This window comes from Perognathus longimembris, chromosome 3 (assembly GCF_023159225.1).
Source record: "Perognathus longimembris pacificus isolate PPM17 chromosome 3, ASM2315922v1, whole genome shotgun sequence".
Lineage (NCBI taxonomy): Eukaryota > Metazoa > Chordata > Mammalia > Rodentia > Heteromyidae > Perognathus > Perognathus longimembris.
Window position 1 is genome coordinate 41,263,703 of NC_063163.1, and position 27,673 is coordinate 41,291,375.

Genomic DNA, 27,673 nt, shown 5'->3' on the forward strand with positions numbered 1-27,673 from the left:
GTGCCCATGGTCATTTTGTGATTGGAAAGACAGTTTCAAGATGTGGAGTAAGATGTTGTCCCTAAGATTCTGTGCATAAAAGCCTGTCCTCAGGTCATATCCTCCTACTTCACTCCCAACATATAATGGGGTGACTGACAGCTCAGGGCTTTTAGGATGTTTTGTTAGCGGACTCTGGAAGTGGTTGAGGCCTAATCTCTTTCAGCTTGTAGGACTAGCACTCTAGTCTGCCTGAGTTATTGACCTCCCGTGTGTGCCTACTGACAAAGATTTTTCTCTGTGATTTGTAGGTAGTCTTATCTGCTCCGCTGGATTCTTTTTTTTTTGTACTAGTACTAGGACTTGAACTCAGGGCCTGAGATTTTTCCATTTAAGGATGAGGCTCTATCACTTGATCCATATCTCCACTTCTGACTTTTGGTGGTTAATTGGAGATATGAATCTCATGGACTTTCCTGCCCAGGCTGGTTTAAACTGTAGGCCTCAGATCTCAGCCTCCCAAGTAGCTAGGATTATAGATGTGAGATGCTGGCACTTGGCTTATTACTAGTTTCTAACTTTTTCCAACTCTCATCCTCTAGCTATGGAGACCCACCAGTCTTGGTAAAGCCATCTGTCTACTTTTGATATCATGCTTTGTTACATAATTTGAAACGATTTCTTACTATTAAATAGTGCATTGAAAATCCACATGTGTTTTCTTAAAATCCATGTTCTTTTATAGGCACCATTATTTTCCTGCTATTAGTTATTAATGTTCATTGTCGCTTACATCTGTGGTATAATGTATAAATGTCTTTGTTCATTACATATATTCCAAATCCCATCCATTCATAAATTAGTAGTTATATCATGCCCTTTCTCATTCATATTTCTTCTCTTGCTGATGCATTTCTTCCTCGTTAAGGTGGGTAGGACTTCTGTTAAAAGCTTTTGAAACTGTCATGACTAGTGCATACAGTCACGTCTTCTATGTGTCTCTGGCATGTCAGGTATAATTTCTAATGCCTCATTTACGTTATGGGTTACTTTCTTGAAAAGCCAAGAACAGTCAAAATCATACTTCTTGAATACTAACAGGCTGTTGTTGGGGGCCAGGAAATATCTGGGGATTTTTGTCTGTGCTAATTTACAACAGAACAGCCTCCAAGTTTGGTCTTTCTCATTAAACCCATTCTGCCAGATAGTTTGCCAGTCACTGAACTATCTTACTTGATTTTTTTTTTTTTTTTTTTTTTTTGGCCAGTCCTGGGCTTAGACTCAGGGCCTGAGCACTGTCCCTGGCTTCTTTTTGCTCAAGGCTAGCACTCTGCCACTTGAGCCACAGCGCCCCTTCTGGCCATTTTCTGTATATGTGGTGCTGGGGAATCGAACCCAGGGCCTCATGTATACGAGGCAAGCACTCTTGCCACTAGGCCATATCCCCAGCCCACTTACTTGATTTTTGGTGGGTATATATTAGGCCAAAATTTGACATGCCGGTTAACAGTTTTTATGTGAATTATTTACTAAGAATATTTCTTAGTTGTTGAGGCAACTCATTTTCTATGATGTGGGTAGTTATGTTTTGATATCATTTAAAGGATGAGTTAGATACTTTTTTGAAATGCATAGTAATGCCCATCAGACAAAACTCATTCCCTATTTTCGTTAGGGAATGCTTTTACTTAGGTACAGCCTAGCTTCTGATATTACTACTCTTCTTTTGTTGCATGAAAGACTGACTTCTCCATCTTTTTGCATCAAAATTTTTCTGTGATAGTTGTGTGTGTGATAGGAATCATTTAACAAAACAAAAACAACGAATCAACAAACTGAAAAAAGAAGGCAAGAATGAAAAGACAAGAAAGAAAAAAATAGAGAAGTCAGAATTCAGAAGTCAGTTTAAGAAACTTAGGCCTACCAAAATAGACTCATGCAAGAAGTATGGCTGTATTATTCTTCATTTTAATTGAAGAGTTCAGGGATATTGCTTTCATATACTATAGTAAGAAATAGTGCATTTGGAAACCATCTGTTCCTATAAAGTTATTCAAAAATAAAGTGAGATTGTTTACATGAGTGGAACGTGGATGAACTGTGAGAATTTGGCTTTTGTATTGCTTACCCCAGCAATGTAAGAGAGGGAAATGCCTTTTTACTCACATTTCTGCATATATTCTTAGTTTTCACCAACAATGTTTTCCTTTGCTGGCCAAAAAGAAGGATACTGCTGGGAGAGGGGAAGGTATAGACAAGGCAGAGAATAGTATGTTTGATTTCACAGAAGTACTTTATTATTTTTTTCTTAAAAAGAAATCACCTTTTATGTCAATATGATGTTGATGCTGAAGCAGCTCTATTCTTGGTACCTGAAAGTCTTAGAAAACTTTTGTTTTTGGTGGTTGGTTTATTAAGGAATAGTGTTGGAGTTTGAACCCAGTGCCTCTTGTGAGATAAGCAAACCATTCTACACATTTTGCTATCCTCCCAGCCCTTTGTAATTACTGAACATTTATTTATTTATTTATGGAGCTGGAGTTTGAACTCAGGGCCTTGCATTCAATAGCAGGTGATCTGCCACTCAAGCCTTGCATTTACTTTGACTGTTTTTCTGAATTGGGTCTTGCTTTTTGGGACTGGGGTTGGCCTGGACTTCAGTCCTCCTATTTACTTTTTTTCTTTTGTAGTTCAGATGTTTGGTGGTTGCCAGTGGGCGGGAGGGGGGGTGTTGAACTTAGGGCCTGAGCACTGTCCTTGGCTTCTTTTTGCTCAAGGCTAGCACTCTACCACTTGAGCCACAATGCCACTTCTGGCTTTTTCTATATTTGTGATGCTGAGGAATTGAACCCAGGGCATATGCAAGGCAAACACTCTCCCACTAGGCCATATTCCCAGCCCCTGCATCTAGCTTTTTACTGGTTGACAAAATCGTCTCGAACTTCTTTGCCTAGGCTGGCCTTGGAACATGATCCTTAGCTTCCTGACTAGCTATGATTATAGGCATAAACGACCACACTTGACTGTTACAGAACATTTTTTAAAAAGTGAGAAGAGAGGGTTATTTGATTGTGGGTTTTTCTTGATGTTTTTCTTTCTTTTGCTTCTTTTAGTAATCCCTGTGTTAGGTTGGTCAGCTACTTATGAAGGGCATGGAATGAAATTGGACAGGAGGCCTTCACCTTAATATTTTCTGAATTTCTTCTCTGCAAAGGGGACCAGAAAGAGGCTTCCATTTCCTTTTCCTAACTCTATGGATTACTGTGTGACCTTCTTTTTCTTTCTTTCTTTCTTTTTTTTTTTCTTGCCAGTCCTGGGCCTTGAACACAGGGCCTGAATGCTGTCCCTGGCTTCTTTTTGCTCAAGGCTAGCACTCTGCCACTTGAGCCACAGCGCCACTTCTGGCCGTTTTCTTTTTTTAAATTTTTGAAAGATGGATGTTTATTGTGAGAGGTTGTTTTCACACATTCTTGTAGATACAGTTGTAATTCAACTATTATCTTAACATGATTGAAGAATATAGATTTACTGTGAACTGCTTGGTCTCACAGCTGATCCTCTGGTCACCAACTGACTTGTATGTTTACCTTATTAACTGTGTTCCTAAATTACTGTTTGTACCATTGCAGACATGGTAGCTAATTCAATTTATTAACTAGTGGAAAGAACATGTAAAGTTACTTACAAGAAAAGTAGAAACACTGGAGAGAAAGAGCTTAGAAAGTTGTTGAAAAGTCCAGGAAAATTATAAAGACTTCTCTGTCTCAAAGTTCAGATTCTGAATTTAAGTTCTTTCCTTGTATCATTAAATTTGGGCCCATTTTACCATTACAGAAATTAGAAAGTATAGATGATGCACTGTCTGTGGTGCATGAATAAAAACTTTTGAGATCCATACTTAAAAATAAAGCAAAAGTTTGGCTGGTATAGATCTTCAATTACTTTTTTCCCCAACTACCTTTTTAAAGATTAATGCAAACCAAGATTTGCCATATATTTGAGAAGTAGTCTGAAGAATACTTTGTAGTCACTTTTATAATTTCCTAACAAATGTAAAGTATGATGAAAAATTTATGCTCATCAAGATTCATCATTTAACTATTTGCCTTGTCATTTAAACATTTTTTTTCATGCATGTAGACTGCAGTGTGCATAAAGGACTTTAACAGCCACATTTTCCTCTCACATCTTTCCCCCTCCACCTTCTCCCTCTCCCTCATTTTTTTTTTTAGGTTGTCTTTTCTCTAAGACATAGATCAGGTCACATTGTATTGAACTAAGTCCCTGTTTCTGCATCAGTACACAGACAAACTAAGACATGGCCGTTTTCTATATATGTGGTGCTGAGGAATTGAACCCAGGGCTTCATGTATATGAGGCAAGCACTCTTGCCACTAGGCCATATTCCCAGCCCCTGTGTGGCCTTCTTTCTTGACAGCTGACCCCCATGGTGTGGCATATACAGTTTTGCTGCTGGCTATTTTCCTTTCATATTCTTCTTTATTTTTGATGTTTATCCTGTTCTGCATGAATGTATTACATAGCATCAGTATGCCTGACCTGGTCCACTGCAGCTTAGCTCTGATTTAACTCCCTTTATCTCTGCAGACAACAGACCCAATTCAAAGATAGCATCATCAACAGACTATGGGACTCTCCTCTCCTCGCCTCTCCTCTCCCTTTCCTTCCCCTCCCCTAGATTGTCTTCATTTTGCTTTTCTAAGTCATGTACTTCATATCCCCATTCTATGGGGGTCTATGTACCCCCCTCTCCTTTCATCTAGTCTCAGCTTTTCCTAGCTTTTTCTGTTTATGTGGTACTTAGGAATCGAATCCAGGGCTACATGCATGCTAAGCAAACACTCTACTACTAAGCCACATTCCTAGCCCCTAGTCTCAGCCTTATCAAAACAAGTTGCCACATCTTGCGTGTCTCAGTATTGACGTGTACATAGCCTCAAGATATCTTTGTAGTATTTCCTTATGTATTTTGCACTTTATTGCCTTTTTATTTTTTGGTACAGTAATCTTCCCTTATCCATGGTTTTCGTTACCTGCATTTTCAATTACCTACACTCAACCATAACCCAAAAATATTCAGTGGGAAATTCCAGAAACAAACAGGTCATAAATTTTCAATTGTGTTCAGTTCAGAGTAATGTGATGAAATCTAGCACCATCCTGCTCCATCCTGCCTGGGACATGAATCATACCTCTGTACTGTGTATCCATGCTCTATATGCTACCTGCCCATGACTCACTTAGAAGCCTTCTTGCTTATGACATTGGCTGATGAAGGAAGTCAGTGCTCGTGTTCACACGACCCTTATGGAATAGCCCAAGGCAGCATCAGAATATCTACGTCATCATAGGTATTTCGTCACTGCACAAAATTAGTAGAAGAGTGATAAGTTACTTTACAGTATATTGTTCTGGTTGTTTTATTTTATGATTGTTAATTTCTTACTGTATCTCACCTATATATTAAAGTTTGTCATAGATATACATGCGTAGGATGACACAGTGCAGGTAGACTTTCAGCACTAAGTCATATTTGCAGGTGTCCATGGGGACCTAGAGTGTTTTCCTTGTCATTGAAGGGGGTGGAAATGCCTGTATTTTTCCCATTTCAGGCTTTTCTCTCCTTCACTGGCCATGAGATTGGCTATACAGGGGCTTTTCCTGATTGACACAAATGCTTTCTATTTCTAGTGTGGAAAAAGCTAGATAGGCATCACTGTTGATCCATCTCCTTTTTGAGTTTTACCCTTTTCATTCCTTATCTTTTTTTTTGGCCAGTCCTGGGCCTTGGACTCAGGGCCTGAGCACCGTCCCTGGCTTCTTCCCGCTCAAGGCTAGCACTCTGCCACTTGAGCCACAGCGCCGCTTCTGGCCGTTTTCTGTATATGTGGTGCTGGGGAATCGAACCTAGGGCCTCGTGTGTATCCGAGGCAGGCACTCTTGCCACTAAGCTATATCCCCAGCCCTCATTCCTTATCTTGAATCTACCCTGAAGCCCTTTCTTTTTCCCTATGAGTTGATCTGAGTTGACTTTCTTAGATCTGTCTTTATTTTTCCGCATACCGCATGTTTTTCTTTTCAGAATTTTCAGAATTTTCAGTGTTTTTCAGTATTGTCCCCTGTCTTAGTCTGTTGGAGCAGTCATAACAGAATGCCATAGACTGAGTTTAAAAATTGGATGTCAGCCGGGCACCAGTGGCTTAGTAGCTACTTAGGAGGCTGAGATCTGAGGATTATGGTTCAAAGCCATCTCAGGCAGGAAACTCTGAGACTCTACCCTCCATTTAACTACCAAAAAAAGGTGGCAGTAGAGCTGTGGCTTTTGTAGTAGAGTGTTAGCTTTCAGCAAAAAACCTCAGGGATACTGCCCAGAATCTGAGTTCAAACCTCAGGACATGCACAAAAAATAAGATTCTTTGGGATCCTGTATATGGCTCATGCCTGTAATCCTAGCTGCTCAGGAGGCTGAACTCTGGGGATTGCTGTTCAGAGGCAGCTCAGATAGATAAATGTGAGAGATTCTTCAGTTAACCAGCAAAAAGCCAGAAATGTGGCATAGGTGGTAGAGCACCAGTCTTCAGCAGAAAGCTAAGGGACAGTGCCCAGGTCTTGAGTTCTACTTCAAATGTTGGTAACATGTATATCTTGAGCCTAAAAGATCTGAGTCCAAAGTTTATCTATAACTCTCATAAATGTGTCACTTGTGTTAAATAACTTAAGCCTTAATCATTGTTTTTCTTACCTGCAAGATGGGGGTAGTTATAGCACTCACTTAGTAGAGTTGTGAGTATGTGATTATATATAAGAACAGACAGTTATGTCAAGTGCTTTTCTGGTGCCAGGTTTTTATTCAAGAGCCTTATATGTGAATATAGGCATTAGATATATTCAGTAAATTTGTAATTTTATTGCTTACTTAATGTTCAAATTTTTTTTTTTTGTCAGTCATGGGGCTTGAACTCTGGGCCTGGGCACTGTCCAACTAGCTCAAGGCTAGCACTCTTCCACTTGAGCCACAGTGCTACTTCTGGTTTTCTGGTGGTTAATTGGAGATGAGTCTCACAGACTTTCCTGCCCAGGCTGGCTTTGAACTGTCATCCTCAGATCTCAGTCTTCTGAGTAGCTAGGATTACAGGTGTGAGGCATCAGCACCTGGCTAGTGTTCAGTTTTAACCATCATTGGCTTTGCCTTCCTGTTGAAGCCTGAAGAGAGGAATTAAAATCCTAGAAACCATCCTTTTTAAATCTCTCTCAGTTGCTGAGGACCTAAGGCCCAGTGTGTTACTCATTTGGCCAAGGTCATACAAAGTCAAAGGGTATATGCAGGATGCTAGGGCCAATCAGAGTTTCATGGTGCCATGTTGAAGAGCTTTTTCTCTTGATCAACATAGGGATGGGTGAAGACTTCTGTCTCTTTCTAGAGTTCGCAGTCACACATATCTAGACCAGCCATGTAGCAGCTCCCCCAAAGAACAAAAAGTACTGTGGAATCTTTAATAACATCTGGGCCAAAGCTGGGGAGAATGAGCTGTAAGACCAACAGTACTTGCCAGTTAAACATGTTGGTTTAGAATTTTACTGCCTGTGGTTTGGGGGACATGCTTGGGCCCCTTGTAAATTGAATTCCAAGCACTAAACACAGCCACGATGGGCAGCCCCTGACTTACAAACTGGAGGCCACAAAAGTCTTTCAGGTCTATCTTTGTGTTGTAGAACTTGGAAGACATTTTTCCTGTGGAAACACATAGTAACTGGGTATTTAGTTCTTGTACCAACCCAGCCTTCATGTTCTTGGTGGTTTCTTACTGTGTTTTGGGAAAGTGCAAACTCAGTTCTGACATGATATCCTAAGGTCTAAGGAGTGGCCATCCTTCTGTGAACTTGGCTTCTGGATATGGAAAATGGTCCTCCCTTTTCAGAAATTTCTCCCAGGGGTCAGAGGGTCTTCACTTTTCTCTCTGTCCCCTTTAGGAGAGGACCCAGTGCCTGGGGTTCCTTCCACATTGGAATAGAGAAGCCAGGGTTGGTACAAGTCAGTGGTCAGCTGTACAAAGAGCATCGGGGGAGCCCACTGAGATTCACATGCTTCTCTTGTCACTTTTTATTTCTTGCATATAATCTCCCTGTTTACTAATTCCAAAATAGGAGTTACTGAATCTCTGTGAAGCTCTGGGTTGTACTTTGTTAAAAAGCTATAATGCTCCTTTTTGCTTGGGTGTTTGTATGGAGTCATGAGGTAACACAAAGTACTCAGGGCAAGTCTGGCCCTGATGGACAGGAGTCGTTGGTTCCCATGAGGGTTATGTGGCACAATTGTCTTCAATTGCATCAATAAATTGGAAGTTGTGAGCTTATCATTGGCATCGTGGCTCTGAGGTGAACTGTGGTTTTTGTCCTGGCTCTACAGGAACTGAGTGGACTTTATTTCCATCTGTCTTGGTTTCCTCATTGCAAAATTGGAGATGATAATCCTAGTATTATTGTGGGCAGTGTATAAATGAATATTCATCTACATATACATAGGTGTGTGTGTGTGTGTGTGTGTGTGTGTGTGTGTGTGTGTGTGTGTTTTCAGTCAGGTACTTGTTAAGTGCCTGGCACTGACTTTGCCATTATTCCAAGATTTCCTATCTTTAGAAAAAGTATTCAGTCTTATAAGATGTAGGAAAGTAACTACCTAGAAATATTGTGACATTAATAAGATAATCACACTATCCAGAAAGCTTGGGTATGTGTGCCTGAGTGTGTGTAGGTGTTACTTCTATTCTCTGATAGTTTTGAAGATGGCAAAATAGGCAGTGTTTATTATTCCTCATGACAGGTGTGGTTGAATGGCGAAATGGTTTTCCTTGGGTGATGTTGATATCTTGTTATCATTCCTCAGTATGGCAGGATTCCTAGGTCTCACAAGGTTGTTATGTAGCCCTCCACCCCCACCCCAGGCTACCCCTTTGGAACTGACGGAGTTCCCAACATGAAATTTGCACAGTGGGAGTTCTGAGGTAGCGTACCCTAACAGCACAGTAATAATGATCGTAACTGAACAGTGACAGGACATTGTAGCCTAACTATAGTCAGGCAGCCTGATCTGGGGCATGAACTTGGGGCTTGGCTTTTTCACTCAAGGCTGGCACTCTACCACACTTGCACATTTTGGCTTTTTGGTGGTTAATTAGAGATCAGATTCTCACAGGCTTTCTTTCTGAAGTAGATTCGGCTTCAGTGTGTGTTCCCTGTGGTGTTTTTTGTGTCTCATACCCTTTCTTTCCTCTGTCCTTCTGAAGCTTGCTTCAATTCTGTTAATAATGTGGTATGCTGGATTGGAAGAGCTCTGTCACCTTTGGAGAAAAGGCTTCGGCTTGTAATCCTATCACTTCACATGTAAAATCTCTGTGATATCCTTACTTTCTAAGAGATTGGGTCCCTAGACATCACCAGAGCTGCTCTCGGATGCTCATGAGTTGTGTTATCCTGCATCTGAGCTGGCCTTGGGCAGTCTGGGTTTATACCTCTTGCTCTGGTCTAAGTAATATTAGCTATTAGCATATCTGGATTTAAGTAAGTGCTCTAGTCATCCCACACATGTTCAATATTGTAGGTGGCAGACATGGTCTTTTAAGAATTCTTTGAAATGGAAACAAGGGAGATAGAACTTATCTGTATTCCCCGCCAGCTGTCATACCAGGTTCTGAACTGAACTAGTGTATCCTGGTCATCTTTGTCAGCTATCTCCACTGCTGTCCTTTGAAGGAATTACAGTAGGTGACTGGCTTCTCTTTTTGACTGTCATACCAAGAAAATCTATATGGTACTTCTCAGTTGATTTAGCTACGAAAATAGAGTTTAAAATTAGTTTAAAAGTTGTGAAATATCAAACTTAGAGAAAGCAGTCTTATATACCTGTAGGCATGATTTCAATAATGGTAATAAAGTGAACCTAGGCACAGGAAACAGAACGCTGGAGCTGGAGGTGAGGAGACATTGCCTGGTGAGGGGTGACAGACCTGCATACCTGGGGTGATGGGAATGACCTTTTTTTTGCTGGTCCTGGGGCTTGAACTCTGGGCTTGGGTACTCCCCAAATTTCTTTTTTGCTCAAGACTAGCACTCTACCTCTTGAGCCACAGCACCACTTCTGGCTTTTTCTCAGTAGTTTATTTATTGGAGCTAAGAGTCTCATGGGCTTTCCTCCCTTGGCTGGCTTTGAACCGTGATCCTCAGATCTCAGCCTCCTGAGTAGCTAGGATTACAGGTGTGAGCCACCAGTACCAGGTTGTAACCCTGGGTGCACAGGTGTGTGTGTGTCTGTGTGTGTGTCTGTGTGTGTTTGCTTGTGCCCCATACTTCAAATGGGTACACTTTGTTGTACATAAACCATACTTTCATAGAGTAAAAAGACACCCGTGTAGACCTTACTTAGCTTAGTAAGTAGAACATTTCCAGTCAGTTGTTAGCCCTCTGTTTATTACTGATTCTCAATTGACAAACTGTTTAAAAACACAGAATAATGGGAGCCTTAAGGCTGAATCAGTGCCTACTCTGAGAAGACTGTTTAAAAGACTATTTCTATTTTAGTAATCAGGATCTTCATTTTCTTTCTTTTGAAAGCACATGTGACCTCTGTGTAATGTAACTCATAAAATACTCTGTTTATAACATGTAGCATTTTATTTGATAAACAAAACTGGTGCTGAGCCAAGTTTCATATGACAACTGGCATAATGTGACTAACACAGTCCACAGCTGAAGAACATTTATTGTGTGCCTGCTGAATGCCAGCTAGTATAGACATGGCCTTATATCTCCCTCCCAGCCCATATGATAGGTATCACTTAAATTTACTCACAGGCAAAACTAAGATTAATAGATGCTAGGCAGCTGGCCCAGGCTCTCCACACCGAAGTGGGGAAGCTAGGGTTTGCACCCCAATTGTCTGACTGAAATGTCCCCCCCCCAAGCATACTCTTATTATGAATTGCCCTTTGCTGGGCAAGTGGAATGGCTTTGGCTGGCATCTCTTGAGTGGATCCCGAGGCCCTGTGACCATGTGCCTATCTGTTCCTTCCAAGCCACAGCTGTGCCCTTGCACACTCCCTGCCCACACCCTCCTGCCTGCTGCCCAGGCTCAGCTGCTGGACAGCAGGCCATCTAGGGCCTCTGGAATCTGGCGCCACCCTGTTTATAGTCAGGTTCCTTTCACCCTCCTCAAAGGCCTCCCTGGCTCCAGCTGCCTTTCTCTTTAATGGTGCCATATGTTCCAGGTTAAGTACTTCTACTTCGCCTTTGATCATACCTTTCCTTTCTGCTTTACATTGGCCAGATAAAAGAGGACAGAAACCAAAACAACAACAGACCCTCCAAGTTCTCCAGCCCCTGTCAATCATCTCAGGAGCTGGGGCTCCTGCTTCTTCTTTGGTACCTCAGGCCCCAGTCTGCCCCTCCCCCACACTCCTCTATCATGGTCTGTAACAGGCAATTTATAGTGTTTGAGGTCATTCTTAATTGAAATGTGGTGGTACAGTGTATGGCGGGTTGAACTTGCTAGGCAGGTACTTCACCATTTGAGCCATGTTCCCATGTCCTTTAGTTACTTTTCAGGTAGGGTTTCGTGTTTTTGCCCAGGGCTGACAGCAGGCTGATATTTTCCTACCTCCCTATGCCTCTTGCATACCTGGGATGCCCAATGTGTGCCCATTGTGATGGGTACACATTTGCTCAATTTCTGCCCAGGTTTGCCTAGAATTGTAGACCTCTGGATCTCCACTTTCTGCATAGCTGGGATTACTAATGTTCCAACTCATCTGGACAATGTTAGTTTTATTTATTGAGTCCAATATTGTACCTTATGCACCTATTCTCATTTAGTTCCTTAACCATCTTAGGAGACAAGTCCTCATTTTCTTTCCAGTCTCAAGAGAATTGAGGCGCAGAGAGGAATGTCCCAAGATCTCCTAGTTACTAAATGGAGAGATGTGTTCAAATCATGTGACTATAGTTTGCAGATTCATCGCAAAGGCCCCTGGGGGAACAGAAGAGAAATGGGACTGACTTTCATAGCATGTGGTGGAAGTGATTTAGCATATATCTCATGTGGTCCTGGTCCTAATGCTCAATCATACACTCTCCAAAGGTTCTGCTTAAACACTTAGCTCCAGATCATAGAGCTGGTATGTGGAGAATTCCTCTGCTCCAAAGGTTCCTCATTGTTCCGGAGAAACACCCTGCCATCCTTCTCTAGTCTTTCTGGAGCCTGGCAACCAGAGGCTCTTTTGATAGTGTAAAAGCACGAGCCTAGAAGGCATCTTCAAGCAGGGAAGAGTAAAGTTCATGGAGTGTGTTGAATTTGGGCTCTGTGGGAGAGCACTTGCCTTGTGTGAACACATGCAAGGCCTTGGGTTTGATTCCATCCCTACAAACATAAAAATAAATAATGTTAATGAAAGAGAGTTGGGCTTTCAGAAGATACAATGTAAAAACACAGGAGGTACTGCAGGTCACTGAGCATAGCAACCGCAGAAGGTTTACTCTTAGAGAAATTTGCACTTCTGCTGTAGCGCAGGAGTGTCTAAGAGGAAGGAATTAGGGTCTGGTGCTGGTGGCTCACACTGTCATCCTAACTACTCAGGAGGGTTAGATCCGAGCATTGCCATTGGAAGCCAGCCTGACAGAGGGGTCGGTGGCATTCTTATCTCCCAACTAACCAGCAAAGAGCCAGAAATAGAAGTGTTGCTCAAGTGGTAGAACATTGGCTATGTGCAAAAAAGCTAAGTAAGAGTGTGAGGTTCTGAGTTTAAGTCCCAGTCCTTGTGTGTGTGTATGTGCACGCACGTGCGCACACACATACACACATGCACACATGCACACACACACAAAGTTGGGAAAGCTGACTTAATTTCTCTGTTCAGATTCTTGAGGTGTTGTTAGCCCTTTATACTTTGCTAGTTGGCCATTTTGCTGCCCCCACAACTGCTCTTCTTAAATATATAGTAAGTGCTAGTGGAGGGTTGCCCACTTTGGTGAACTGTAAACCACTGTACTTCGCTTGAGAACTCATCCTTTAGGGCAATTTGCTATTTTAAAAACCTCCAAATACCTCACATATATGCTGGGTGTGGTAGTGGTAGTGTATGTCTCCAATCCCAGCACTCAAAGAAGCCGAAGCTGGGAGGATTGTGAATTTCATGCCATCCTGGGCTACACAGCAAGTCAGAAACAACCTGGGGCACAATGCAAGACCTTATCTCAAAAACAAATAAGTAAACCGACAAAACCCACCACCACCAATGAAACAAAACAAAAACCCCTCTGAATTATCAAAAAGGAGCTTCTTTAGGTTCTAAAATGTATTAGGATTTGTTAGAGTTTGGATGATTTTAACTCACTCCTTTAAATGCCCAGGCATCTGCTGGCTGTAAATGCAGGTGATCCAGCAGGATTAGAGGACAGGTCTGCACTAGGTGTACTTCTCAGGCCTGGAAATATGTCCCCCATTTTCAGTTTCTGAGAGTGTTGTGTACCAAGAGAGCAGTTGTCAGGAAGATGCATGCCAGGAAGATTCAAGTGGTACTGGCCACCAGCCCTGTCATCTACACATTGTCTTTTGTGTTCTTAGTAACTGGAAAAGAGCTAGACATGTATACTGAGATTCTCAAAGTGGGCTGGGCATATCATGTCCAAAGGCAACCTAGCTTTCTAGAACTGCATGGCGTGAAGCTGCCCTCAGATAAGGAAATGCCCAAGTGACCATGAGTGTGTTTACTGGCACACATGCTTTTTTTGTTGTGATGGTGATAAACCTCAATGGATCAATGGGGCTTGGAGTTCCAACACATCAGGGTTAAATCTGGATCCATTGTTGACAAGGTGCAATTCATTCACCTATCTGAGCCTCTGAATTCTCATCTCTCTATAAAGTGAAATTAGTAGTACTTATTTCATTATCATTGCCTTGATGATAAAAGTATCATACTTTAAGTTCACGACCCTTAGCTCGTGTGTGTGTGTGTGTGTGTGCGTGTTTTGTGCACATGCGCATGTGTATATGCATTATTGTTAGTAGCTGCCTTTTGAACTGTGATATGAACACAAGAGGAGCTATTTTTGGAAAGGAAGAGTTGGTTTACTCTTCCTGATCCCTTCACCTCCAATGCTGGGGACTTGCATCTGTCTCTGTCACTAGGAACATATAGCTCCTGGCCAATACAGCTGTCTCTCTGTTTCCTTGGCCTGTCAGCTCAGAGATGAGGCCACTCCCTGACTACTTTTCTTCCCTGTGCCTGTATCTCATGCGGTGCCTGAGGATTTTCCATCCTGGCTGTATAGCCAGCCTGGAGCTCTCTGGCTGCTCTTGGAAGGGAGGACTTGGGATCTTTGTCCCTGAGACACAGGGGTAGAACTTGTAAAGCTCTAGTTCTCTGACCAGACCCAATTATTATTGTATGTGAACAGGCCTAAAACTTCCTGCAATACTTCTTTCTGTAAGCTCTGGGGCTTTAATTGGGACCATGACCTACCATTTGGTATGGTGTCTTAGACCTTGGTAAAATGGGTGAATGAGAGAAAAGAAATGGATGGAAGCCAGGTGCTGGTGGCTCATGCTTGAAATCCTACTCAGGATGCTGAGATCTGAGGATCACAGTTCAAAGCCAGCCTGGGCAGGAAAGTCTGTGAGACTCTCCAATTAAACACCTGAAAACTGGAAGTGGTGCTGTGGCTCACAGTGGTAGAGCCTTGAGGCCATGAGTTCAAGTCCCAAGACTGACAAAAAAAAAAAAAGACAAAAGAAGAAATGGATGGAGACTGGTGATCAAGACAATCTTAAAATTAATTCTGTATGTGCGGTAGGAATACCTCAGAGTGGTGAGACTTAATGGACAGGAGTATAGTTTGGAAAAAATATTTATAAGCATTCTTTTAATTGTATTGACTAGAGGGTTAAGTGGTCAACAGTCATTCAACTCACCAGGTGCTGATGTCTCACGCTTGTAATCCTAGCTAGTCAGGAGGCTGAGATCAGAGGATTGAGGTTTGAAGCCAGCCTCAGCAGGAGAGTCTCTAAGACTTTTTTTTTTTTTGCCAGTCCTGGGCCTGGAACTCAGGGCCTGAGCACTGTCCCTGGCTTCTTTTTTCTCCGTTGTTAATTGGAGATAAGAGTCTTTCGGATTTTTCTGCGTGGGCTGGCTTTGAACCAAGATCCTCAGATCTCAGTCTCTTGAGTAGCTAGGATTTTAAGTGTGAGTCACTAGTGCCTGGTCCTTTCCTTTTTTTTTTTGTGGCCAGTCCTGGGGCTTGGACTCAGGGCCTGAGCACTGTCCCTGGCCTCTTCTTGCTCAAGGCTAGTTAGTACTCTGCCATTTGAGCCACAGCGCCACTTCTGGCTATTTTCTGTATATGTGGTGCTGGGGACTCGAACCTAGGGCCTCATGTATACGAGGCAAGCACTCTTGCCACTAGGCCATATCCCCAGCCCTGGTCCTTTCCTATTTTTAGAACATTTTCCATCTCAGTTATACTCATTTATTCATCAAACACATAAACTATTATGTGTGTAAACTTAGTCTTAAAAAGTAAATGTTACTCATTTAAGAGACCTTTAAAAAGTCAAATGTGTAACTTAAGATGGATTGCGAAACACTTGTTTACTTTTTGTTGCCTGGGATTATTTGGTATTTTATTTTCTTCTCCCTTCCCCTCATGGTTAGTATATAAGAATATGTATTGGTTTTTTTTCTAACCTTTTCCTTATCTGTTTAAATACATTCAGCCAGCAGAATTCTTTCTGGAAGTAGAAACATGATTTTTAAGATTCTAAGAATCTAAGATTTCTGCTTTGTCTCAGTCTTTGAATGAGGTTTATGCAAAAAATTTGTAAGTGTATACTTGAATATTACGATAGCACATTCTTGGCCAAGGAATTGTTGAAATTAATGGAAAATACTGAACTGAAATATATTTGATGGACAAGAACCACCTTTGTGTGTGTGTGTGTGTGTGTGTGTGTGCGTGCGTGTGTGTGTGTGTGTGTGTGTGTGTGTGTGCTGGTCCTAGGGCTTGAACTCCAGGCTTGAACTTTTTTTTTCCCCCTCAAGGTTTAAACGCTGTATTGCTTGAGCCACAGCTCCACTTCTGGCTTTTTTTTTTTGGTGGGGGGAGATTAATTGGAGATAAACATCTCATGGACTTTCCTGTGCAGGCTGGCTTTGAACTTCATTTCTCACTCATTTTCCTGAGTAGCTAAGATTACAGATATGAGCCACTGGCAGCAGAGCTACCTTCTTTTTTTTAAACCTTTAAAAAATTTTAGTTTTATTGTTAAGGTGAGGAACAGAACGGATACAGTTACACATGTAAGGTGGTGAGTATATTTCTTGTGAAACTTGTTACCTCCTCCCTCATTTTTCTCCCACGTTCCTGCCCTGCCTCCCAAGTTGCACAGTTTACAACATATTGTCTTATAAGTATGGCGGTTGAAGTTGCATTGGTTCACCCTTTGTCCTTTGTCTCACATTTTGATGTTCCCCTTCCCTTCCCTAATTCAGATAAACATATATACAATACCTAGTGTACCAAAATGTTTTCACCTTCTTTTAATTGGGATACTTGTGAGGATCTCCTCATCCCTTCCCTGCTCTGCCTAGACCACTTGCACCAGGGAATGGCTGGCCATATGCTATCCCCTTTATCATCTCAACACAAACTATCTGTTCTCTGCAGATTAGGGGTCTTTTTAGATGTTGATTTTAAACTCTGCCGTGCATCCCAAATGTTGGTGAAGAGTTGTAGAAACACAAGATGTGTATATGGATAACTAAATAAAGAACTCTTATTGTGACCTCATGGTCTGGCCATTGAATTGGGGTCAGGCTTGGGAGGGCTTTTTGTTTTCATGTGTTAGGTGTGCAAATGATTCTCTGTCCGTGGGGAAGGATGTATGTGTAGCACATGAGTGTAGTGGAGGTGGGAGGCAGACTCCTTTCTTACTTGTAAAAACATTCTCAGGCATAGGTGTCCAAGACTTGCCCAGAGCCGGAGGTTTGCACTGTCTGTGTTAACTAGATGTGAGCAATGCTTGCTCTGTCCTAGCTGAAGCTTTGTAAGGAGCTGGAGATCAGCAGTGCATCTTTTGGGATGGCATTAGATAGAATTGAATGATACATAAATGGTAGTCCAGTTTATGTTTGACACATAAGAGCTAGGCTCCCCATCCTTGAGCCCTGGCTTCTAGTCTAGAGAGTGCGAATTTGCACTGATGGCAGTGAAGGAGGAAAGTTCTGGAAGGGTTGATAGAAACCAGTATGACCTCCAAAAGCAGCTAATATTTGACTTTGGAATGCATTTTTATTTTTGGTGGTGGCTTTGCCTCCTGGGTTCTGCCTGGACAAACGCTGGAATTAGTCAGCATTCCTTAAGCATATGCTTTTATGGCCAAAGAAAGTGGCAGCCTGGAGGTGAGCTGGCAACGCAGGGAGAGCCAGCTGGATTAGACATTTGCCATGGCCCTTGTGTTTATAGACCTTGCAGGGTGGCCACTCTAAGCCAAGAAACAAGAAACCACAGGCACTGTGGGCAGGGCTCTCACACATGGCAGCACATTTTAATAGTACTCGTGTTCCAGATTCACTCTTAATTTTTTCCCCCATTAGAATCAGTTTGTTATTGTCAAACTTGTCAGATTCTAAATGAAACAATAGAATGCCTTTTCTTCTACTTGGGAATCCTATCTGGAATCAGTGGCCACTAAATCTTATCTGTGTGTATTTTATTTTATGACCAAAGAGGGTTGTCACAACATGGTCCCAATGCTCAGTGGATTAGAGAGCTTTGACTTTATCTGTCAACTTTGATGCTCTTTGCAAAGTGGCTAGGGCAGGCCCATTTGCGATCATCCAATTGATTAGGGACTGTAATCACAGGCGTATAATACTTTTTTTGCTATATCAAGTGGTATACACATCAGAGTGTTATCTCATTGTATTTGCAGTCACACCCAGGTCAGTTGTGTAGATTGTGACTCTGTCCCCCAAAGGGATGCAGATAGGGGGTTGAAAGCATGAATGGACTAAATGAATGATGTCTGCTAAACAGCACCTTAGCAGTTGTGTGGAGTGAGAGAAGGTATTGACTTCTTGTTGTAGAATGCAGTTGCCAGCAATTTATCATTATTGAGCTGCTTCCCAGTAACTCTAAGCTGGAGAAGAAAAATCAAGAAAGGAAGGAAAGAGGAGGAGGAGAAGGAAATCTTCAAAGTCTTAGGTGCTATCTGGCCAGTGTCATTTTTAACGTGCTTAGAGACCAAGAGATTGGTAGTGGTGATGGGGGAGGAGGTATGGTAAGTTTGGTTCTACTCTGTGGAATAGACACTGAAAGCCTAAGGGCAGAAGTGTCTAGGAAATAGAATCCCTTTCAACTTGGCTTCTAGTTTCCAGAGACCCATCTGCCTCAGGCCACAAGAGCAAGCAAGAGTGAGTCTTTATTAGACTCCTTCTAACTAACCCCATGCACATGTGGCTTTCCAGGTCTAGCAGCTGGGAGATGGATTAGGTGTGGAAAGGAAGTTTTCATTTTAAATCTCCTGGTTGTGGTTAGCTTTAAGAATCAAACTGAACCTGTGGCATCATCTGTGTTGAATTTGGAAGAGTAGAAGGGATGTGCACTTTATGGAGCCCATGTGATGAAAGTCTCCATGACTTAATACTTCTCAGCCCAGCCTGAGAGTCTGCAGGCAAACAATAGCCTGTAACCTTCAGGGCCCAGGGCCTGGGTGCCACCTTGTGTAAACATTGCTGTTGTTCCAGCATGAAGGAGAGGGAAAGAGACACATGTGTAACAACTGGAGGAGAATCGAAATTCCTAGGAAACTCAATAGACTGGAAGGTGGTAATATAGACAGAAAAAGCCTTTGTCTTCCCTGGTTGACAAGAGATTTCTGGAGCATCTTTCTGAGCAGTAAATAGCAGAATTTTAGCTGGAAGTAGTCTGTGAGTTTCTTCATAGCTTATCCTTGGTCTTTAGGATGCTATTAAACTGAATCAGCTTGGTGGTTTGGTGGTCTGCAAGCTGGTGTAAGCAACAGTTGTGGCTTGGATTTTGTAGACATCTGAATTATGTAGTCAGATGCTAACGTCTGTTTACTTTATACACAGGGTGTGGCCCTGAACAGGCAAACACACTCTGGTGGAGCTCCCTGAGTGGGTTTTGTAGCTAGTGGTAGAGAATAGTTGTTTTTTCTTTTTGTGACTTCTTCTTTGGCTAAGTTGATTAGGCCCCAGGGAAACCAGCTTTTTTTTCTGGGTTTATCACTTTGAATTTGATGATATGGATAATAAGGAGATACTATCAACTGGGCACCAGTGGCTCATGAGGCCTGTAATTCTAGCTAATCAGGAGTCTGAGATTGGAGGATTGAGGTTCAAAGCCAGCCTGGGCAAGCAAATATGAAAGACTCTGATCTGCATTTAACCATCAGAAAGCCAGAAGTGGAGCTGATGCTCAAGTGGTAGAGTACCAGCCTTGAGTGAAAAAGCTAAGGTAGAATACTCTGGCTCTGAGTTCAAGCCCTACTAGTGGTATTTTTAAAAAAAAGAGAATATTATGTCAACAACCTTTAGATTTTTTCCTGTTACCCTCTTGCTTGTTGGTGTCTTTCTGTGACATTATGGAAGACAGGGGGGATGGGAAAACTTTCTTCCTGACCTCCCGGTGCAATGCAAACATCTATAAATAGTTGTCAGATTAAAAAAAAAATCTTGTTTCAGGCAGGATGCATCTCAAGATACATCATATTTATAAACTGATTTGTTGAATGGTAACCTCTTTGTACAACTACTTACATACAGGTCATAAAACTACCATTAAAGAATAGTCTCAGAAGCATCTGTCAGACTGTTCATCACCTGGTGGTTTGAAATGTCAAAGCTTGAGGTTCTTGAGGTTAAGAATAATCATAGCTCAGCTCTGTGACATAAACGTGGGGGATTCCCAGAATAATTGAGGCAGGCTGGCAGTCTGTCCCTGGGAAGATTGGCTTAGAAAGTAGTTAAGAAAGAAGAACAACCTCTCAGTCCAGTAGGATGTGCATGGCAGGCCCCGTTTGGGGTGCTTTGGATTTTGTAGCTTCAGACCTCTGTAATACTTGTTCCTCTCCCAGGTCTTTTCCTACTGCCTCAGTTTTCTTGAAAAATTAAATTTGGTTTAACTCATTCTTGCTTAATAATGAGCTAGTGTACCAAAAAAAAAAAAAGCTTTTGCATTACTATAGAAAAATAGAGGAGATTTGAGGTGAATTCTACCTCTTGTAATGAAATCATAACCTGACCACCTAAAGTTCTAAGAGAGTCAAAGGAACTCAGTTTTTTTTTTTTTTTTTTTCTTACAGGACACTTTACTTGTTACCGGAACTCTGCTGACCAGAATCCTAAGTGGTTAGAATGAGGATATGAGGTCATTTGTAGTTTGCAGCTTGAGAAATTGCAAAGAAACATAAAGGAATCTATGTCTTCTTATGTTGCCAGCATTTAGGGCAGTGCACAGTGCTTGCTAGCCCAAGGGCCCTAGCAGTGGAATTAGGAATGCCTGATTTCTGACATAGGACAATTCTGCAAGAAGAGTAAGCCATTTGTTAGTTCCCGTTTGGTAGAAGGCGGGTATGAGGAACTCTTGTGCGATGAAAAGGGAAGTCAAGTCCCTCTTAATTGTATTTTTTTATTTTAGTGTTTGTCATTCTTAATCCTTAAGCCACAGTGCCATTTCCAGCCTTTTCTGAGTAGTTTATTGAAGATAAGAGTCTCAAGGACTTTCCCTCCTGAGTTGGCTTTGGACTGTGATCCTCAGATCTCAGTCTCCTGAGTAGCTAGGATTACAAGCGTGAGCCAATGGCGCCCAGCCATGATCTTTCACAGATAAAGCTCCTGACTTAGAAGCCGCTCTGTCAACACAGGTCTTCAGAGATATGCCAGGTAGCTGGCTACAGACGCTATCATGCTTCATTACTTCCCTCTGGACAGGAGAGATAATTTTAAAATTCCAGGCAATTGAGAGAGTAGCCTCCAAAGCCCTTTTATAGAAGACATGGCTCATGATGTGATTGGATCTGATTGAACAACTCTATCACTTGCCAATGCTTGTAATACTCACAGATGTTTCAGCTAAGGACATTTGATTTCTTAGTTGACCCTACATTTAAAACATTTTGAAATCAGCAAACATTTTGTTTTTTACTGCATTTTCCTTTTGCATAGAGGAATATTGACTTTTCGAGGTGGTATGGGCAATGGCTAAAGACTTGTAGCTTTGAAGTCTTTTTTTTTTTTTTTGTCAGTCCTGGGCCTTGAACTCAGGGCCTGAGCACTGTCCCTGGCTTCTTTTTGCTCAAGGCTAGCACTCTACCACTTGAGCCACAGTACCATTTCTGGCCGTTCTCTGTATATGTGGTGCTGAGGAATCGAACCCAGGGCTTTATGCATGCTAAGCAAGCACTCTTGCCACTAGGCCATATTCCCAGCCCCAGAAGTCTTTTTGTTCTTATGCTGGTCCTGGCCTGGCCGATTGCTAGCTGTGTGGCTTTGGGCTAGTCTCTGAATATTCCAGGGCCCTAGTTCCTGTTTTGCAAAAGCGAGAGGGATGGCATGGGGATGCTGGGAGGTAGAAGTGTGATAATGTACTCTACTGAAAGCACAGTGCTTAACAGAATGCTATTGTTTCTTTTGTAGTTTTTAAAGCGCCACTAGGAGAGATGGGTGTTGGTGGCTTATGCCTGAAATCTTAGGTAGTCAAGAGACTGAGATCTGAAGGATCATGGTTTGAGGCCAGACTGGACAGGAAGGTTCTCAAGATGCTATCTCTAAAGTAACCAGCAGAAAACCAGGCTGGAGATGTGACTTAAGTGGTAAAGCACCAGCTGAGCAAGCAAGATCAAGTCTCAGTACTGAGAAAAAAAACACATAACATAACATCCCAGACCAATGCAATGATTTTTTGAATAAAGTAACAAAAATATCTTTGATATTCAAAGAATGATTGAGCAAACAGTATTTAGCTTGGAAAAGAAAAAAAAAATACAGAAGCGATGGCCACTGTTTTCCAGTATATGACTCATTAGCAATTTATAGCTTTATAAAATTAACTTGTAAAAATTAGCCTATTAATATCTTTATTCCTATACCCAAGTACAGTGGAACTTTTGCTTTGTGTTCAAAAATATATTATAGGGCTGGGGACAGGATTCAAGTGTTAGAGTACATGTCTAACCATCATGAGGTCCTGAGTTTAAGCCTCACTATAGCCAGAAGAAAAGAGGACAAGCCCAAAAAGCAAAAGAAGAATGAAATGAAAACTGTTCACTTCCCATTGGATGGCTCTGATCTTAGTTACATGGTGTCTGTCTCCCAGGGCACATGAAAGGATTTCCATAGAGAGCTTGGGCCAATAGTCCTGGCCTCACTGAGGGCATAGGAGAAATACAGACTCTCAGGCCCTGCTCTAGACTTTAAGAATCACAGTCTGCATTTTACCCAGATCCTAGATCGTAGGTGATAGGCGTGGAGTTGGAAGAGCATTGTTTAGAAAACCAGTGTAATTATAATCCTCCTGGTGCATTAATCTGAGAAGCATAGCTTGTGCTATTGATATTGGGACGATACAGGTTCTTTCTTCTTTCTCACCATGGTGCAGGTTCTCTCAGCTCCCATCTGAGTGTTGAGGTCTCTGTGCTTTGTTCCTCATGTTGGATTTTTAACTGTGCTTCCATTTGTTTTTGTCCCTTAAAGCTTTGTACTTTACTTTCTTAAGTGCTCTGAATTTAATATTTTTTCTTGTTTGTATTTCTTAATTTTATCAGTTCAGGTTGTGATAATTTTACAGTAGCATCCACATGGAATCTACTAACAATGTTTTAAAAAGTAACACATTCTGGAAAGAGCAGACCTTCCTGAGAGGAAGCTAGGTGTTAAGATAAGGATGGAACTGGGTACCAGTTGGAATTGTAGGAGAATTGGTATTTGGTTGGCTATAAGATTTTATTTCTCCCACTGTTTCCCTGTAACTAAGCAATCAAACAATTGAATATTCCCAATTGGTTTCACCACCAAGAAATGAAAGGAAATTTATGGGGTAATAGTGATATTGGGAATAAGTCATTCTTGAAGGGAAATGTAGGTAACTGGAAACATTTCCAGGTTTGAAAATGAACAGATGTTTCTGTCTGGACTTGGTTTGGTGAATGAGTAGGAATGACTTGGTAGAATTTCTGACATTTTTCAGAACATTTTGAATATGCTTGTTCAGTTAAGATGTTTTACAAACATTATCATTATTTTTTTTGTCATTGGTGACAGAACTCAGGGCTTTCAGCATGTTAGGCTAGTGTAGTACCATGAGCCACATCCATCCCCAACACTTTAAAAAATATTTGACACTTGTATTTGTTCTATTCATAAGTATATTTTTAGTCTTTTTCTAACTTGTCATGACTTTGCAGGAATGAGTATGATCTGAAATGATCCTCAGTGGGCTTTTAGCTACCTGGGATTTGTCCTCTTAAGTAATTTCCCCACTTCTGGATATCTCTCTCTTGTTTGGGTTGTCACTAACTTAGCTGGGGATGAGAATGACTGTTGTAACCATGATGTCCCCTCCCCCAAGACATTGGTGTGTAATAAATACAATAGCAGCAACAAGGAATCCTTTTCAGTTGGAAAATAAATCTACCAACGCTATGGTTCAAATCTTTGTAATTTTTTTCCTTTTAAAATCAAAACCATACATTTAGATTTGATTGTACCTCTCAAGTGTCCAGTTTTAAAATTTTCTTTGTTTTGTGATGTAGCGGTTCCGGGTCTTGGAAGAGGCCATTGTTACTGTGGGGTGTGTGTGTGTGTGTGTGTGTGCGCATCTGTGCCAGCCAGTACTGTAGTTGGAACTCAGGAACTGGGAATTGTCCCTTATCTTTTTTGCTCAAGGCTGATACTCTGCTACTTGAGCCATAGCTCTACTTAGTGCTTTTTGGGTGGTAAATTGGAGATGAGAATCTGATGGGCTTTTCTGCTCCAGGTGTCTTCAGATTTTGAACTCAGATCTCAGCCTCTGGAGTAGCTAGGATTACAGGAGTGAGCCACTGGTACCTAGCTGCATTTTGAGTTTTAACACCTTCAGAGTCTATGTCTTGTATAGGCTCGCACATCTGGAGAATGGGTGATCAGAAGAAAGGATGATAGACAGGAAGAGGCCCAGTGCACATCACTGTAGATATGGAAAATTCAGTGATTTACTAAATTTACTATTGTACTTGTTCTCTGTCAGGGCTCACAAAAGGCCATTTATAAGATGAATACCTGTTTGTCACATGCATTGAGCAGCAAGGAGCTGTCAGTAAGGCTGAGGGAACATCAACATCACCCATCTGTTTTCTGATTTCTTTAATGTTTATAGTTTCCTCCCTTCAGTGAGGACTCCTACTGAGCCTGAACAGGTAGTGTTGAGGGTCAAGATAGGGCCTGGTATGTGCTGCCATGATTTGTAGACATGCACAGCTCTTCTGAAACTTCACATCTCTACAACCTTTGGTTTCTCTAAGATGAAAGGGTTATTAGACATTTTTAGACAGAGTTTATTTCACCCAGAATTTTGTCTTAGTTTTGGCAGCAGTGAATCCTACCAAGTCTTTATTTATTTATTTATTTTTTTATGAGGGGGAAGAGTTGGCCATGAAATGACCTCGGTAGTGAGTGGCTCAGCTGCTTGAGATGTTGGGTGGCTTGCTAAGGGTCAAACACCGTGATAGTCCCTGCATCCCTGTTTCTTTCATTGGACTGTTAAACTATACACACATATGTGTCTTTGTCCATGAAGGCTTGTCCCTTTGCTTTTACTTAGACATCTTGAGATGTGTAGTTTGCTGAAGATCAAATAGCTCATGACCAATATTAAAAGAGTGGTTTATGAGTCTAGACTCTCCTTTAGCAACCCAACTTGTTTGAGTTATAAGTGGTCTAATTATAGCACTGCTTGCTCAGATGAACTTTCTCATCTCTGTTGCCCTGATCCCACAGAAGAGTGGAAAGACAAATGGCTTTCCCTGCCATCTTTGTTCTTGGATGTATATGTGGCGCACTTTCTGTAGCCAGTGAAAGATGATTCCTTGAGAGGCAACAGGGTCTTCTAATGGGTCATAGGCCCTCTGCTCGGGCCTGCCCAGGCCTGCCAGGCAGCACTGCACATAGGATGTGCAACAGTCATTCCGATTAAGTAAGAGAATGTTGGCAGTTGAGTATTAGTGTTTGGCACATAGGAGTTGAGGTAGAATAGACAGTATTTCCCTTATAGTTAATGAGAGAAATTCAAAATAGCAGAAAAAAATTAGTCTGTTTTAGAACATATGGCATGTACCACAACAGGAAGTATTTGACCTAAGACAAAAATTTTTGTCCTAGATTGATAACTAGGTCTCTTAGAAAATAGTTCATTTGGCAGTTATGATTAGTTAAAATTAGAGATAAACTTCAAGATATCTTGTTCTCATTTTTGAAAAAAAATTTAAAAAAGCCTAGATGTGGTAGCACCCCAGCCACATGAGAAGCCATAAGAGAACTGAGATCTGAAACCAGGTTGGGCAAAAAGGAAGACTCTGTGTCAAAAATAACACAGGCCATAAGGTTTGGATGCATGGTTTAGGTGGTAGAGCACTTGCTAGCAAGCATGAGACCCTAGTTCAAACTCCAGTATTACCACCACCACTACCATCACCAACAAAAAGTATTTGAAGATGGACTTCATTAAATGCCAGTCATTTCATAGATGAAGGTTGAAGCAAATCTTTGTATTATGAAGATCAGGGTCCTATAGGCTTAAAATGGGTTCGAGGGCTATGAGAAGCAACAGGAATATACATGCATACATACATATATATATCACTTATAGTATTATGTATAGTATATGAAATTACTAAGCTCTTTTCCCCTTCCTCCTAATTGAGGAAGCCATTCTTGGAATTTTTGTTTACTTTTGAGGTGACAGGTAATTAAGGGATGGTAGGGGTAACATTGTTAGTATTGTAGGGATGTTTAAATAGGATTTAGTGTGAGAAGGGAATGTGTAAACTCTACGTTGTATATTTCTCTCTAATGGGAAAATCTAGTCATGTGTCTCTGACAGACTTGTTCTGATAGAATTGTTATGTGACTTTTCCTGATTGATTTAACATTAGTCTTTTATGTTTACAACTTCTGTACATTGAAGTGGGAAAACCAGAACCAAACATTTTTGCTGCCATCTGAAGTCTAAAACATTTTGTATTTACACAGTAAATCTGGGAGAGATTGCAATAATAACCCTTTATGGATCTGAGATTCTGAAAGTGGTAGCAAGCATGCTGAGATAAATAAGTAACCTATTAGTTTGATTAAATGTCTTTGTTAGTTAGGGGACCAATAATATAGGACTTTACTTGTTCATTCTTTTCCTTATAGATGCATGTTCTTTTGGCATGCTTAAGGTCCTAGCAGCAATTTCTCTTCCTCTTTTTTTTATTATAAAATCTCACACATAGAGAAATGGAAAGAATAGTATAACATAAACCTATAGCCTAACTGCTAGGCGTTAATACTGTGCTGCTTTTTCTGTATCTATTTGTATATGGCAGGGGTGGGAGTGACTGTACATATTTGGGCAGTTTTTTTTCATTTCTTTATTGTTAAAGTGATGTACAGAGGGGTTACAGTTTCATATGTAAGGCAGTGAGTACATTTCTTATCCAACTTGTTACCTCCTCCCTCATTTTCCCCTCCCTGCCTCCCCCTTCCCTTTTCCCTTCCCCCATGGCAGTTTTTTTTCCATGAAAAATGGAAGTAAATGGAAGACGTTATGATGCTTCTTGAATATCATTTTATCTGAAAATAAGAACATTTTCTTATATAACCACAATAACATTTCAGAATACAAAAACTGACTAGAATTTTCACATGATAGCAGATGTCCATGATAAAGTCAAATTTCCCTAGTTGTCTCCACAAAGTCTTTGGTGGCTGTTTCTTTTCCCTTGGACCCCAGGATCAAGTCAGCAGTGCTCAGGCATTATGATACTGTCATGGCCCTACAACCTCTTTTACATTTACTTTGGCGTCTAGAATAGTTCTTGCCTAGTGATTGTGTGTGTGTGTGTGTGTACGCGCGTGTGCGTGCGTGCGCGTGGGCACACACGCCTGTCTTGGCACCAGGGCTTGGACTCAGGGCCTGGACATTGGAACATTGACTCTTAACAAAAGTTATTCAAGGCTGGTGCTTTAGCACTTGAAGCCCGACTTTTGGCTTTTTGGTCGTTTATTGGAACTAAGGCTCTTGGACATTTTTACTTGGATGGGCTTTGAACCTTGATCCTTAGATCTCATCCTCCTGTGCTAGGACTATAGGCATGAGCTACTGGCACCTGGCAGATACTGACTTCTGAAAGAAAACATATCACTTGGTTTGGAGAAAGGCTCACTCTGGCACTTGAAAGGGGTAGGGTGAGATCAAGGGGAGAGAGTAGCCAAAGGAAAAGGACAAAGGAGGGGAGAATGCAGTCCTGCAAAATTAAGAAAAGTGAAGGAAAGGGTATGTTAGGAGGGATAGGGAAGAATGTTGAAAGGGGTGACATTGAATGAGAGGCATAATATTCATAAACTGCATTGTTTAATGGCAATTC

The 27,673-nt window shown here is 41.4% G+C and overlaps 1 protein-coding gene and 2 long non-coding RNA genes across 4 annotated transcripts in view; 2 read left to right on the forward strand and 1 right to left on the reverse strand.

Moving 5' to 3' along the window:
- Window positions 1–27,673, forward strand: part of Lrch1 (leucine rich repeats and calponin homology domain containing 1) — a 165,266-nt gene that overhangs the window by 6,080 nt on the left and 131,513 nt on the right. The window lies entirely within an intron of this gene.
- On the reverse strand, window positions 1,406–14,614 carry LOC125348268. The gene is made up of 3 exons (XR_007210341.1): window positions 14,425–14,614; window positions 4,744–4,749; window positions 1,406–1,432 (listed from the first exon to the last, which is right to left on the reverse strand). It is a non-coding gene; the product is annotated as an uncharacterized LOC125348268 (long non-coding RNA).
- Window positions 3,934–27,451, forward strand: LOC125348267. The gene is made up of 3 exons (XR_007210340.1): window positions 3,934–4,303; window positions 17,171–17,175; window positions 27,440–27,451. It is a non-coding gene; the product is annotated as an uncharacterized LOC125348267 (long non-coding RNA).